The following is a 13,328-nucleotide window of genomic DNA, read 5'->3' on the forward strand; positions in this document are numbered from 1 at the left end:
GTTCTTCTCCAGTGACTGCAAAAGCATTCAGTATCTTACTCCATGTGTTCATAACCTAATGTAATGTGAAAGGTCTCGATACTCCAGAACAAAAATCCAGTTGCACTCTGGTGACAGTGGTGAGGCTGGTTTCCTCAGTCTTTAATACTCTAATAATGGAGGGTAATATCAACCGAAATGTTATACTTAAGTGGACCACTCTTTTCTTCAGTTATGAGTGGAAAGTAACCAAATACCAATATGAGGTCTGTAGAGATGATCAGTTTAGTTTAAAGGTCTCAGAATTGATTTGGAGGGGGCATTTAATTCTTCACCATATTCATGTTTTCTAGTTGTTCATCTTTGTAAAATGTGTTTTAATATCATTCTCATTCCTTCTTTCTTTTTTTTCTTTCTTTTTCCTTCCATCCATCCATTGTCACGTATTGTGTTTTCGATTACAGTCTGTGTAATCGTTACCACCGTGTGAAGGCAGTTCCCCACATCAGCAGGTACAGTGTCACATGTTCCTAGTAACATGTATGTGTGCTTTCAAACCGTTTCAGTGTTGTACATCATAGCAAATTTCTTTTAGATTAACCTCTTTACTTTCTCTCTTCCTTTTCCACTGGATATGAACTAACATTTCTGCACAAAAATTATTTTTAAAATTAATTAATATTTTTAAAAAATTAATCTAAAGCTGTGGATCTAAGAGGTACTGTCTTTCTTATGGGCTAGAAAGCAATACTATGCAGGTTTTTGATGTTCCATAGGTCATGACCTGGAACCTGTAATCTTAGCAGATTAACATCTGCTACGAAGTTTCGTATTTTTAAAAATCCCTAAGCTGCATTGTTCAGTTACGTTTTTTTTGCGTTTGTGAACAGTTTATATGAAGTGCTTGATATTCAGCTGTATTTTTTACCTCTGTAATGATAAACACTGATGAGTAAATTAGCACTTTGTCATTCCTTATTTTTCTATTTCTATGTATCTAAACTGTCATTCATCAGTGCTTATGTGGCTTTCAGAAACATGTTATGTACAAATTGCTATTTGTGGAGGTATAACTTTTTCTGAAATTAAAAAAAATATCTTGAAAATTAAAACATGACCATTTCTAGGCTCTTAAGATATCTCTCAGCTTTTGCATTCTTATCTTCAGTGTCTCTGCTACAACTTTTAACATCATAATCATTTTCCTATGTAAACATAATTAGCTTAATAATTAGTTCCTCTTTTGCTAGGACAGTAAGGCCTGTTTTGTCTGTCCCTTCAACTTCAGACTATAAAATACTGCTTAATATTAGGAAGTATAAAAGGGGAGCAGCAAGTACTTTTTAAAAGGCAATACTTTGAAGTAACTGGATTTATGCATACAACTTTGTATTGTATTGAGTTATAACATTTAAAGCTGCTAAGCTTCAGATCAGTACCTCATTCACAAGCTTACATATCGATATTCAGGAAGTATAGTGCCATAAATAATATGTGGTCCCCAAATAGCTGCAAGCTTCAGCTTTGTAGCATGCAAACTGCAAGGTGTGTCATTTTGAGGTCAACCCTAAATGAACTATCATTGCTTCCTTGTTATGTTCCAATGTGTATAATTACATTACCTTAATGGATTTTCCCTACTTATTAGTAAGGTAAAAGATGTGGGATATAAAATTAGCCGTTAATTGCCTCAGTTAAGCCAAATGGATAAGGATCATGGTTCAGTTATGGTGATCATGTGGGTTAATAGCTTTGTTATGGTACCTGCTGTAGAATCACATTTAGCAAAAGCATAAATGTAATTTGATTTAAAATAATTAAAAATTGATTTGTTTAGAACAGTGAGCTTCCTAGAGAGATAAGAACTAGAAACATTTTGATAACTAGAGATACATATAATGGGTGGAGGAATAATTACCACTGAGTCTGATCCCACTGCTGGGCTAGGTGATTTTGCAGAATTTTTTGTATTCAAATTAGTAGAGACAATTCTGCATTATAAACTTGTGTCACAAAAGCACATAGTATACCTGTCATGTACTTAAAAGAAGATTGAAATCTGTGAATTTACACATTCCACTTTTACTAGGGTTTTATAATCTCAAGATCTCAAGAAGTTCAAGGAGCTCCTTTTTGGTTTATGAGAACCATATGATTCAAGCACCTATTTGTGGGGTTTTTTTTTCTAACTTTTTTAAAATGTAACCTTTAGTCTGTTGGTCAAAGTTCAGTTAATTACAGGCATTGAAAATCATTTGGAAAGTGAAGATACATGATAATGGTGGAGGAGAACAAGATTTGAATGCAATATGCAGGTCTGTATTTTGCTTCTGGGAACAGTCTGGGAACAAACAGCTTAGCTGATCTTGTAGCACTGCTTACAACAGTAATAAAATCTACAAATTATTTCTACCTATTTTCTGCATTATATTTTGGTAGCAAAAAAATAGCAAAATTTACCCAAAAGTGTTATTGTACTGTATGGATCACGAATTTGCAGTGATTAAAAAAAAAAAAAAAAAAAAAGAAGTTGTGTTTAACTACTGTTATTTGAATTCCAACCCTGGTAATCTAAGCCTTCTTCAATTACGTTAGTTAGGATTATACTATTTATCACAAATATCCCATAGAATAGGCAAGCACTTTAAGATGTAATCAGTATTAAATGAGGCTATGCAAGAGGTACAATTTGTATCTGGCCTATGCTACTGAATGTGTTTTTTTGCATATTTTCAATTGTAAAGCCTTTGGTGATATCTTGGCAATTTGACCTACCTCGCTGAGATTCTATGGATATGGCTATTGGAATTTAAATATCCTATGCTTTTATCAGTTGCTGCTTTTATTTTGTTTCTAAGACATATAATAAATACATTTGTTCATAACAATGGAATGCCATGCTATTAATACTGCTCTTCTTAATTAAACAGTATATTGTTATTTCAGGTTATATACAGATGTTATTCTGTGATGAAATAGTGAGATTTCAAAGCATTTTTTCGGACAGATCATTAAAAATCTGCCAGAGGATTTTCCTATAAGGCTGTTTCAGATTTATGCAGAACATATTAAATTCTTTCAAAGAAAAAGCCCCCAAAGACTTAAATTAAAGGAGATCTCTGTAGTTCCACTCACGAAGCAGCTGATATACAGTTATAATTTTGGGGAAAACCAAGAAAACAAGTCTGTCTGTAATTTTATTTTATAAAGAAAGTGTTACTCAAGTTTCTCTGAAAATGTGCTTATGGATGAATTTGAAATGTACAGGGAGTATGAATGCTTAATGAAGTTAAGTGCAGACACTGAATCATGGTGATCAGATGTTCTCTGTTGACAAGTAGTATCCTTTAAATGACTAATTTTTATAACTCAGAGTGTTAGTCCCTTTTGTTTCAGATTTCATTGAAAAAATTATTTTTAGGCACACCACTGTCATGGACAAATGCCAGAGGACAGAAGCAAAGGGCATAATGTTTCAGTAAATCAAAATAATAGATAAATGATATTCAAAGTCAATTTAAATGTCAATCTTGTTTTCAGGTCTAGTCAGAGAATTTGTCAGCACAGACTGGGAAGAAGAATGTGTCCCCATTTGCTCGGTACATGCTGCTGCCCTGTGCTGCTGCAGTTGGGTCAGCTGAACTTACGTAGCTTTTGACTCTCTTGCTGTTCTTTACAGTTTTAATTTCAAGCAGTTTATTAAAAGAGGGTAAATTTCTCATGTCTCAATGTATTCCTGTGAGCCTTTGATAATTGGAATAATCACTTTTTCCATTTCCACTCTTCTAAGCTATTTAAGGAGATAGTACAGTAGGCTGAGGCAGTGAATGTTTTCTTTTTTCCAGCCATATGTCTGTCATGTAGTATAACTGCAAATCAAAGCTAGGCAGCATGCCAATTACTACTTCCAGAATGTGTCCCTCCCACAGAAGTTATTTATGCATACTGCTAAGTAGCCATTGAATTTTTTTTCTGCTTGAGGAGAACAACTCCACATGCACGACATCACAGGAGGTCTTAAAGTGTGGGCAAGGACATCTATGTCCAAGGCCCAAGTCCTCCTTCTCTGGGGGGCATTCTGGCTTTCAGTAAGAATTTACATTTTAAGAATAGTGTCATGGGTGTTTGTGGCTTGCAATTTCAGGTCATTCCCTGAAGGAGGGGTGAGTGAGGTCAGGCAGGATCAACATGAATAAAACTTAATTTCAGGAAAATGTACTGCCTTCTGCCATTCTCACCACTCACAATATTCAGAGAGTGCTGATGGGCCTTTGAAATTGTCTGTATTTAGGGCTTTTGAAAATAGCAATTTCCATCTTATTTTGGTTTTGCTTAATTCTTAAACATAATTTCTTAGTTTTTTTGTTTTAAATATTTCATCCAGGAAAACACGTGCTTCAACTAGCTTGTCTAACCAAGCCTTCTCATCTTCCTCAAAGATTTTAATGTATATTTATCATAGAATCATTTGGGTCTTAAAAAACTCTTAACAACTTACTGAGAAATCGATGAGAGTTGTAACAGGTAAATGCTGTCAAATATATTTGTCAGAAATTATCTGAGGAATATGACAGGGAGCAACCATGATGTAGAAAAAAAAGTTACTGGTAATCCACTTGACCTGCATAGGAAAAAAAAGACTGTAAGTATAAGGAGGAACACTGAAGTTGTTTTTATATCATGGCTATAGCTATTTTAACAAGGATTTTAGGTAGAATCAAGATCCCAACACCCATGCTGTTTGCTGTCTTCCTTCTTCCAGCTCTACTCCTCTCCTTGGTTGCATGTAGCTCAAATGTCCAGCCTCACTTTAATTGCAGTTTCTTGTTTTCGTAAATTGCTGGTCTTTGTAATGCTAGTTTAGGACTAATGAGATTTTTACTTCTTCAGGGAGTATTCTTTTAATATGTATATAAAAACTTAGAATAAGAATATGCAAAGAACCATGGAGGAATATTATTTAGGTCTACATGGGAGTACAGCTAAGCTGAAAGGATAAAGACCAAAACAGAGTGTTGTAACAGCACTGTGGGCACCCGTACTACTACTCCATGCAAATCTGTCTTAATAGGCTTAGTAGTCAAGACCAGCTGTGGTTGGTTGTTTTTTATCAGGGTTGTAAAGCAGTCTTTTATGGGGAGCAGAAAAGAAAAGCAAACATAATGGTATAATTTTAAAGAGTTACTGAACTGTGCAAATTTACAGTGAAAGCTGTAGATTTACAGGGCACTCAACAGTAAAGAATGCAGTGGGAATGGCTACTTGTTTCAAATATTCAGCATTTTTTTAAGCTATTAAGTCAACCAAGTTCTTAGGAAAATGTTCTGAGCTCTTAGAAGGACAGTGAAAATGTTGCTTTTATGTGAAGCAAAATATGCTGAGATATAAACAAAAATGTAATATGAAATAAATACAATAGGCTATTTATTAGAAAAATGAGAAAGAATCACTTTCAGTATCGAGCAACTGCATTATACACAGCAGTGGTACTGAAACCATACAGTTCTCAAATTAGGTTTACTCTTTCGAATCAGAGAAATGAGTTGAAAGTGTGTTGGGAAATGTTAAATTTTCCTTGGGACCCCAATGGCTTATTTGCATAAAATGTAAAACAATCAAGCAACCCTGAGACTGGCTTTTAAACTATACACCAAGGAAGACCTATACTTCACTCTTGTATTGTTTTAACAAAATCTTTAATTGACCTCACAGTGTGGTGGTGGTGTTAAAATGTGTGTGATATAGTTTGGTAATGAGATGGACTGTTCAGTAAGGCATTAAGAAATAAATAACAGATGTGCTAATAAACAGTGAATCAGTCTATACAGTGTAAAACAGGTGACGAAGTGTCTTGATGCACTACAGTGTATCATTTTTCAGTTAAATTCATATTTCAATTTAAGAACAATTATAAGACATTAGTAAGTTGTATCAACTGTATTAATAACTTACATCTTTATTAAAATATGTGTGAGTAATAAGAAAATATTTTATTACTGAAATTTATTATTTGCACTCTTGGGAGAAATTTAGAATTGCAGAGCCTGATGGTACGCTGAGCCTCTGTTAATTCTGGTCCAAATGAACTTGTGCTTCTCTGTGTTGTCATTTAGGTATTTCAGGAAGTCAGATAGTCTAAAGCCATAGGCAGAGATTTCCTGACAATTCCAAAATGAAGCCATTGGAAACAAATGTCTACCTTTTCCCTCCTCCATAGGAGACAAGTTCCTCATGCTCTTCTCTAACTCTTGGTTATTTTCATGTATTTCTTTCCTCTTTTACATCACCTGGAATGAAAAGTCATAGTTTTGCACAGTTCAAACTTTGCCTTGCCCGTTTGCTTTATTGTAAAAGAGATAGAGGTCGCATACAGTTTCAAAAGGGCTTAGAAAGGTTTCACACCCTTACAGGGATATATAAATTTGTAATTAATTAGACACTAATTTTTTTTAATGCTTTGAGTCAGAGGTGGCACACTGAATATACACATTAAACTTTCTAAACCTTCATAACTGAGTTGCAGTGAATTGGTGGTTTCTTTCTTACATATTCACAAAACCACCATGTCTCTTGATGCAATTTTCAGTTTCAAAAGCAAGTAAGGACTAACAATAAAAAGAAATTAATAAAGAAATATTAGAGACAAGAGACAAAGTTTTGTTGCAGAGGTAGCTAGGAAAGCTTCATCCAGATTTTAACCAGTGCTAATGCCAAAATGTCCAATGAGAAAGTTTGTGTCAAATACTGTGCTCAAGCACCTCTCTTGAAATTAGTCTTGATGGCAACACTGTGAAGACCTTGGGGAGTAATTTTGTAGCTATATAAAGTTGTTTATGGGTCTGTAATTAGACAGCAATCAGTCAGTGCTTGACATTTTAACACATCAACTGACTACAATGGCAAAGTACCAACTTCTACTGTAAATCCCTCATTAAATTTCCAGTAAAACAGGATTACTGACTGTTATGACTGCCAACATGCATTTTATTTTAAATAGTAATCAGGGAAGTGATTGTAGTTAATTCTAGAAATATGCATCTTTCTTCTATCTTTTTTTTTTTTTTTTTCAAGTTTTTAGCTGTAGTATGATACGAATTAAGTAGAATGAGGTCATGGAGCTTTCTCCTTAGAAATACTACATAGTTCTGTGCCACTTAAAATTTTCAGCTTCAATTATAAAGAAAAATTAAGATGTGCTGTGGAGTGAAACTACAATGGTGAAAGATTAATTAGCTAATATTTGTGAAGCTCCAAAGATAAATCAGACTTTGCAGTGTGTTAAGTATTCCTGCAACAGGGTTGCTAAAAGGCACAGCTGAAAGTCAGTTGGAGGGTTGAATTTTTTCCCAATTAACTCACATCATCTGAAATCTTCTATATTGGGAAGACTTTGCAACTAGGCAAGGAAACTTGCATGATAATCTCCCTGGCACTAGTGGATCAATACCACCCAATTAGTTTAGCCCACACTTTTCACAGTCCATTAGTGCCTCTACATGTCTCATCACACTAAATCCTTTGGGGAGAACTGAATAGTGAATCATTCTTCATTTGCAGTTCCTTGTCTGTGGTGGAGGGAAATTGAGTGTTTTGGGGGCAGACCAGTGAAGGAAAATTCCTTTTGTAAAGTGGCCAGTGCATGGAGCTAAAATGTCCCTGCCTAAGCAGATCCCAAACTGTAGACTTCTAGATAGAATAGCTGCATCGGTGTGTGTGAACCTCTTAGTATACAAATCAGAAATGTCAGTTATATCAAGTAAAGTGCCAATCCAGTATAAACTCACTGTTTGACTCAAATAATCTTGACAGGGAAGCCTTATGTCGGTTCAGGTATGGCCTGACCTTACCTGACATAAAGCCAGTTAAAAGACAATTAAACTACCTTTTCTTCTGTGTTGTGCATTCAACCTAAAACAAGGTATCAGACTCATGTCAGGTGTTTACCAAATTTACATTACTAGAGGATCTGGGGGTCATCATTGTTGTTAATAGTAACAGACCTAAAACCAACCTGTTCAGACACTGAAAAGGGACTCTTAAGAATGGGACTTGGAGGGAACACCAAGCTTACACCAGCCATTTTGTTAGATGTGGATAATCAAGGTGAAAGAATAAGCCCCTTGTAAAAAGTCTGAAGCAGAATAAGTGACATTTCATTACACATATTTTAAATCTTCTCTTTTTTAAAAATAAATTATGCTCTTTCTTAGAAGACACTTTGTCAGTAGTATTTTGTCATTTTCGTTTAGTAGAACATACAAAACCTTCAAACTTTCCTAGTCCTTTCCTTTTTAACCATCTCTGGTAGAAACAGATTCAATACGAAAGAGACCTGGTTTTTCCATCTGATTTATGAGAATCCTGTAACATAATCTATTTTGCTTTGTAAGATTTCTCATACCAACAACTTCTTGGAGGCAGCTCTGGGATTTCAATGCTTCCTAATCCTTTTTTTTCCGATCTATTTCATTGCTCATGAGCTACAAACATGTGTCTGTCTTTTATTCAGACCTCAGGTTGAATAGGACTTAGAGCAACCTGGTCTAGTGGAAGGTGTCCTTGACCATGGCAGGGGGTTGGAACTAGGTGATCTTTAAGGTCCTTTCCAACTGAAATCATTCTATGATTCCAAGCGGGTGCCTCTTTTGCTACCATTGGTTTATCTGCAAAAGCAAGGTTTGATTTAATAGTACTAATAGTAGTAATAGTCATAATAATAATCAGACAGAGAATCTCTCCTCCCACTTAACAAACAGTAGTCTGAATCACTAGATAAAGAAACCGTAAAAGGAATATGCAGTTCCGAATATTAACCCAGCAAGTTTTTCTTCTCAAAACCCACAAACTTTATATTTTCAGTATTTTAATAAAATTTATGTAATCTAATTTATGTTGTTTACAGCTTTATAATGAGTCTGTCCCATAAATCTGAAGAATAAATACTCTGAATTTTTCACTTCAATATATCTAAGTAGTAGCAATATATTCTGACAGTGATAACTTTTGTTTTTTTTAATTAATTTCACTAGTGTATCTTGTAGCTGTTTACTGGATGTTTCATTATTGTTCTTGTGGCTGTATTTTTAGCCTTATTATAGAATTTCCCAAAGGTATGCTTTACTATTATCTTTGTGCTTCTACATTTACTTTGTATTTGAGTATTAGAGTCTCTTTGCCTTTTAGCAGAATTCTCATTCACGCAGTTGTGAAGGGGAGACTTGTTAGTTTTCTGGTCTATGAAGGAGGAAGAAACAGCTGATACTGCTTCTAGGTTTTGTTTAAACATCTCTTGTGCCTCCTTCTCAAAGAAGTGATACAAGACAATCAGAAAACATGATTTCAAATAATGCCTTCCTTAACTTTGGGGAGTATTTTATTCAAGTATAGATCTGTATCTACTTCAGAATCTCCACTGGAATTTCTATCCTATCCTGCAGCTGCAGTTTTAGACACAAATAAGGAATGTACTGTAACTAAGGTTTAGAGGGCTATTCCTTTACTGTGTGCATATGTACATGCTGCTTAGCATGCAGTGGGAAATATGTTTGGACATCTCTCGATGAGGCCAGACCTCTGCTTCCCAATATGTTACCATTTACATTTTGATAGGAATTCAAATAGTAGTGGTACTGAAACAGTTCTGTTTTATTTTTATGTTCAAAATACCATGTGGAGAGTTTGCAGAAAACCTAGCCCCATGACAGTGTTGTACTACCCAGTGAAACCAGAGAAACTGCAAAACAACTGAGCAGTAGTGCAGTCAAAAGGAATACTTACGATGGTGCCTTGCTCCTCTCTGAGGAACCATCCATCAGGATTCCTCAAATGAAGACTTGTACCTTCTGTGCAAAAACAGCAGAGCTTGGTTGCAATTGTAGTTATACACTACAGTGGTAGTGAATATTGTAAACTAGGACAGTTGTGAATATTTCAGTTACTTTCCTGTTGGTGTCAGAGAAGGAAGCTCCAGGTTGTTGCATGATAAATAATGAAGACCTGTGATTTATTTACTATTTATACAGGCTGTGTTTGTCTGAAGTAAGAGTGTGAGTGAAAAGTCCTTAGTCACCATAAAATTTTCCTTACCTCATCACAGATAAACCATTGCAGCAGCGTAGCTTTTTGCTTAAGAATGGATTTGCAAAATTTTGGTCACTAGCTCTCTCTGTGGAGCTATGCAGTGCTGCCACACTCAGAAATGGTGGAGATATACTGTCAAGCTCCTTTTGTGAAACAGATTGGAGAGTTCTGTCCTAATTCTGCTGTAAGGTCCAAGAATGCCTTCAAATGTAATGTGACTTAATATGCCAAATACGAGTTATATTCTTTGATTTTCACATTTTTAAAAACTCCTGTTCTGATGTACAGTATAAAATAGAACCATGTATCTATTTTTTAATTATTAGTCAGAGATAGTGTAGTCTGATGTGTAAGATGTGTAAGATGTGTTCATCTTCTCTGCTGGTAAAAAGGCAGGGGGGTAGCTGAAGGATCATTTTATGATCAGAATAATTCTGATTTCATCATTTCAGACTAGGAGCAGACTACTTCTCTCCTGGACACAAAGCCTCTGTCTTCCTGGAGCTGTGTCATTTCATTTAAATAATCCACTGAAACTCTCAATGTACATCTGTGCTCTATACGTTTGTAACTGGCCATAACAGGCTAACTTGGGTGTGATCCTAGATTTTCTTTTTTTTGAGTGAAAAAGTTATTGCATGTTTGACTTCTGTTACTGGAATCCAGAAGGAGGCATGTTTTCCAAGAACTCAGAAATACTAAGAAAAGTTATTTTACCTAATTTTATTTTTAAATAAATGCAATAAGTTAATTCCAAATAAACATTTATGTAGTTTTCACTTGCCTGTCAATAAAGATGGTATTTGCTGTTTCCCTGGTATTTAATCATTAATTTTATTATACTCATAAGTTATGTTAAGAATATTTCCCTTCCCCTTCTTGTTATTCCTGTGCTTTTGCAACTATTTTGGGGCAATAATACATGGTCACAATGTAAATCAGCAGGTTCTGTTATCTACTGTGTTTAATATTTGAATTATATTTATAGATTTTGGTGGTGGTGTTGAGAGATGTAATGTAGGAATGTGATTGGAGAGTGTTTTTCCCCGTACTTGTTTGGATTTTAAAACTTACATATTTGTAACAAAATTTTCTTGTAAACCTCTATTCATCATTGAGAGCTTGGATTCTGTAAGAAAGAAAAACTTCATGGTTTTTACCTAAGTTTGTGTTTTGTCACTTAGTTTCAGGTTAGGCAATTTTCTGATAGTAAATAACAATCATCATCATAGTAATGCTTCAGCTGAATATCTTGGGACTGGATCTGAGCTCTTGAATGTTTTTGCTTATTTTTCCTGGTTGCACTTCTTACTCAAAAGATATTTTGCTGCTGTAGGCTGATAGTCTGCAGTCTTTGACAGTACTGAGAACTCATAATTGCCTGAAAAGAGTCACTTCAGTAGTTCTTAAGAACACATTTGTTATCGTTGTCACAATTACTACATGCTGGTGTTTCTTCTGGATAAAATAAATTTGGATCTTATGCTGATCTAAAGCTACAGTGCATATACTGCCACTCCGCAAAGTGATGACTTTGTCAAGTGTTTTTCAATGCAGTTACTTCGAACTACTCCTTTATTTTACAATGGATTTAGAAGTACATTTAGATTTACCACGCTGTTTGCACTGCCTAGAGCCCAAGCCCCATCACACAGACGTGATGGATGGCTGCAGCTGAAACAGGCTGCCTGAGAGACCCTGGGGCACGCAGGTGGCATGCAGGGAGATGTTCGATAAACACTGGTGGCACCTAGTGGGCAAAAAAGGTGACAGATGAGAAGGGGCCACCAAAGTCTTACAACTGGGAGATTGGCTCATCGTGTTTCCATCACTTACTGTTGGCTCAAGAGAGAGTGGTTTTCTCCCCATCAAATATTCTCTGTATTTCTAATGCAGTTCACTTGCTACTGTAGGCCTGCTTAATTCATGCTTGCTGTATTCCCTGTGTCCCAAAGTCTTCATGACATTACACCATAAATGCTTCAGCTTCTGTTAAATCTTAATGAGAAGCAAAACTGTCTTGGATTAAGCAGGTCTGACTATATCAATATTTTAGCAATGTAATTTATAACTATATGTAAAAAGAGACTTGTAATTCAGAGGATTATCCACTATTGTATAAGGAGGGGAAAAAAAAATCTCTTTATAACATTTTAATGCCTTTCAAGGCTTTCTGAAATTGAATTCTCCCTTGGTTATACTTGCAATCAGAAGGATTTTTTTTATATATATTTTTATTTTATTTCTATTTCATCTTCAGCCTTTGCAGAAAAGCCCTCTGTACCCATTGAATGAAAGTAGGAGAAACTAGTAGGTAGTTCCTGAAATTAAGGACCAAATTGTCATGCTACTCAATATCTCTAGAAGGAACTAAGAATCTCTTAAGGCTCCCTGAGATTTACTTGTAATGGTGGGACTTGCTTCTGTTTTCCCTCTTACTGAGAAGTTTTTCGTAGCACAGTAAGGCTAATTACTTCATCTTTTGTGCTGGGCAAGGTCATAGCTAAAACATTTTCAACAATGTTCTCCTATCTCCCCACAGCCCCTTGCTCAGGGATTGTGGCAAACCGAAAAAAAACCCAGCACCCACAAAGCGATCTGTGTTTGTGTGACAGTTTTTGCCCAAAGTTATATTTTGAGCGTATAATACAACTTTTATACAAGTTGTATACTTCTATCACAACAAGTATAACACTTGTCAGACAGTAAGTGTGACATCTGTAACTTTTCTTTATTGTGTGTTTTCCTGGAGTTTGTAATGTTTTGGAAAATACTTTCTCACACTCATGTAATGTGTCCAGAATTTTCACTACTGTTATTGAAAAGTATTTTCAGTGAAAATTCCAAAGGGCACATGGGCACCCAGAGTGTTGTAATCTGTGGTCTGCCAGGTCTCGGCTTGATTACAGCCATTTTATCAAAATCTGATGAACTAGCAAAGAAGGAAAGCAAATTCTCTGCATTTTCTTGTCTGAAAACATCAGTTCCACGTACTGTCCAGGGGACCTCAATTGGGTTTAGTGGGAACTATCAAAAAAACTAGTGAGTTCACACGTTTTAAAAAATAATCCCTTTCTTGGTTGATTTTCATCCAGTTATTCCCCAATATTAAGCATATTTTTAGGAAAGAGCTGTCCCACTACTGTTAATTCTGAGTGGCTTCAGAAAGCAGACACAAAACGCTGTCTGTAGCACTGTACCCATATTTCCAAACTGAGTAATGAAACTGTCACTACTTATGGCAATTGTTGTGGCATCTTGTGGCCATC

At 35.4% G+C, this 13,328-nt stretch overlaps 1 protein-coding gene across 1 annotated transcript in view; it reads left to right on the forward strand.

Moving 5' to 3' along the window:
* The window catches only part of LOC133219908 (serine-rich coiled-coil domain-containing protein 1-like), a gene marked incomplete at its 5' end in the record, with an annotated part of 420,442 nt that overhangs the window by 320,390 nt on the left and 86,724 nt on the right, over positions 1-13,328 (forward strand). The gene's annotated exons all lie outside the window — the stretch shown is intronic.

Source organism: Neopsephotus bourkii, unplaced genomic scaffold (assembly GCF_033783945.1).
Source record: "Neopsephotus bourkii isolate Nb327-2 ecotype Australia unplaced genomic scaffold, CSIRO-AGI_Nbou_v1 NB_1384, whole genome shotgun sequence".
NCBI classification, from domain to species: domain Eukaryota; kingdom Metazoa; phylum Chordata; class Aves; order Psittaciformes; family Psittacidae; genus Neopsephotus; species Neopsephotus bourkii.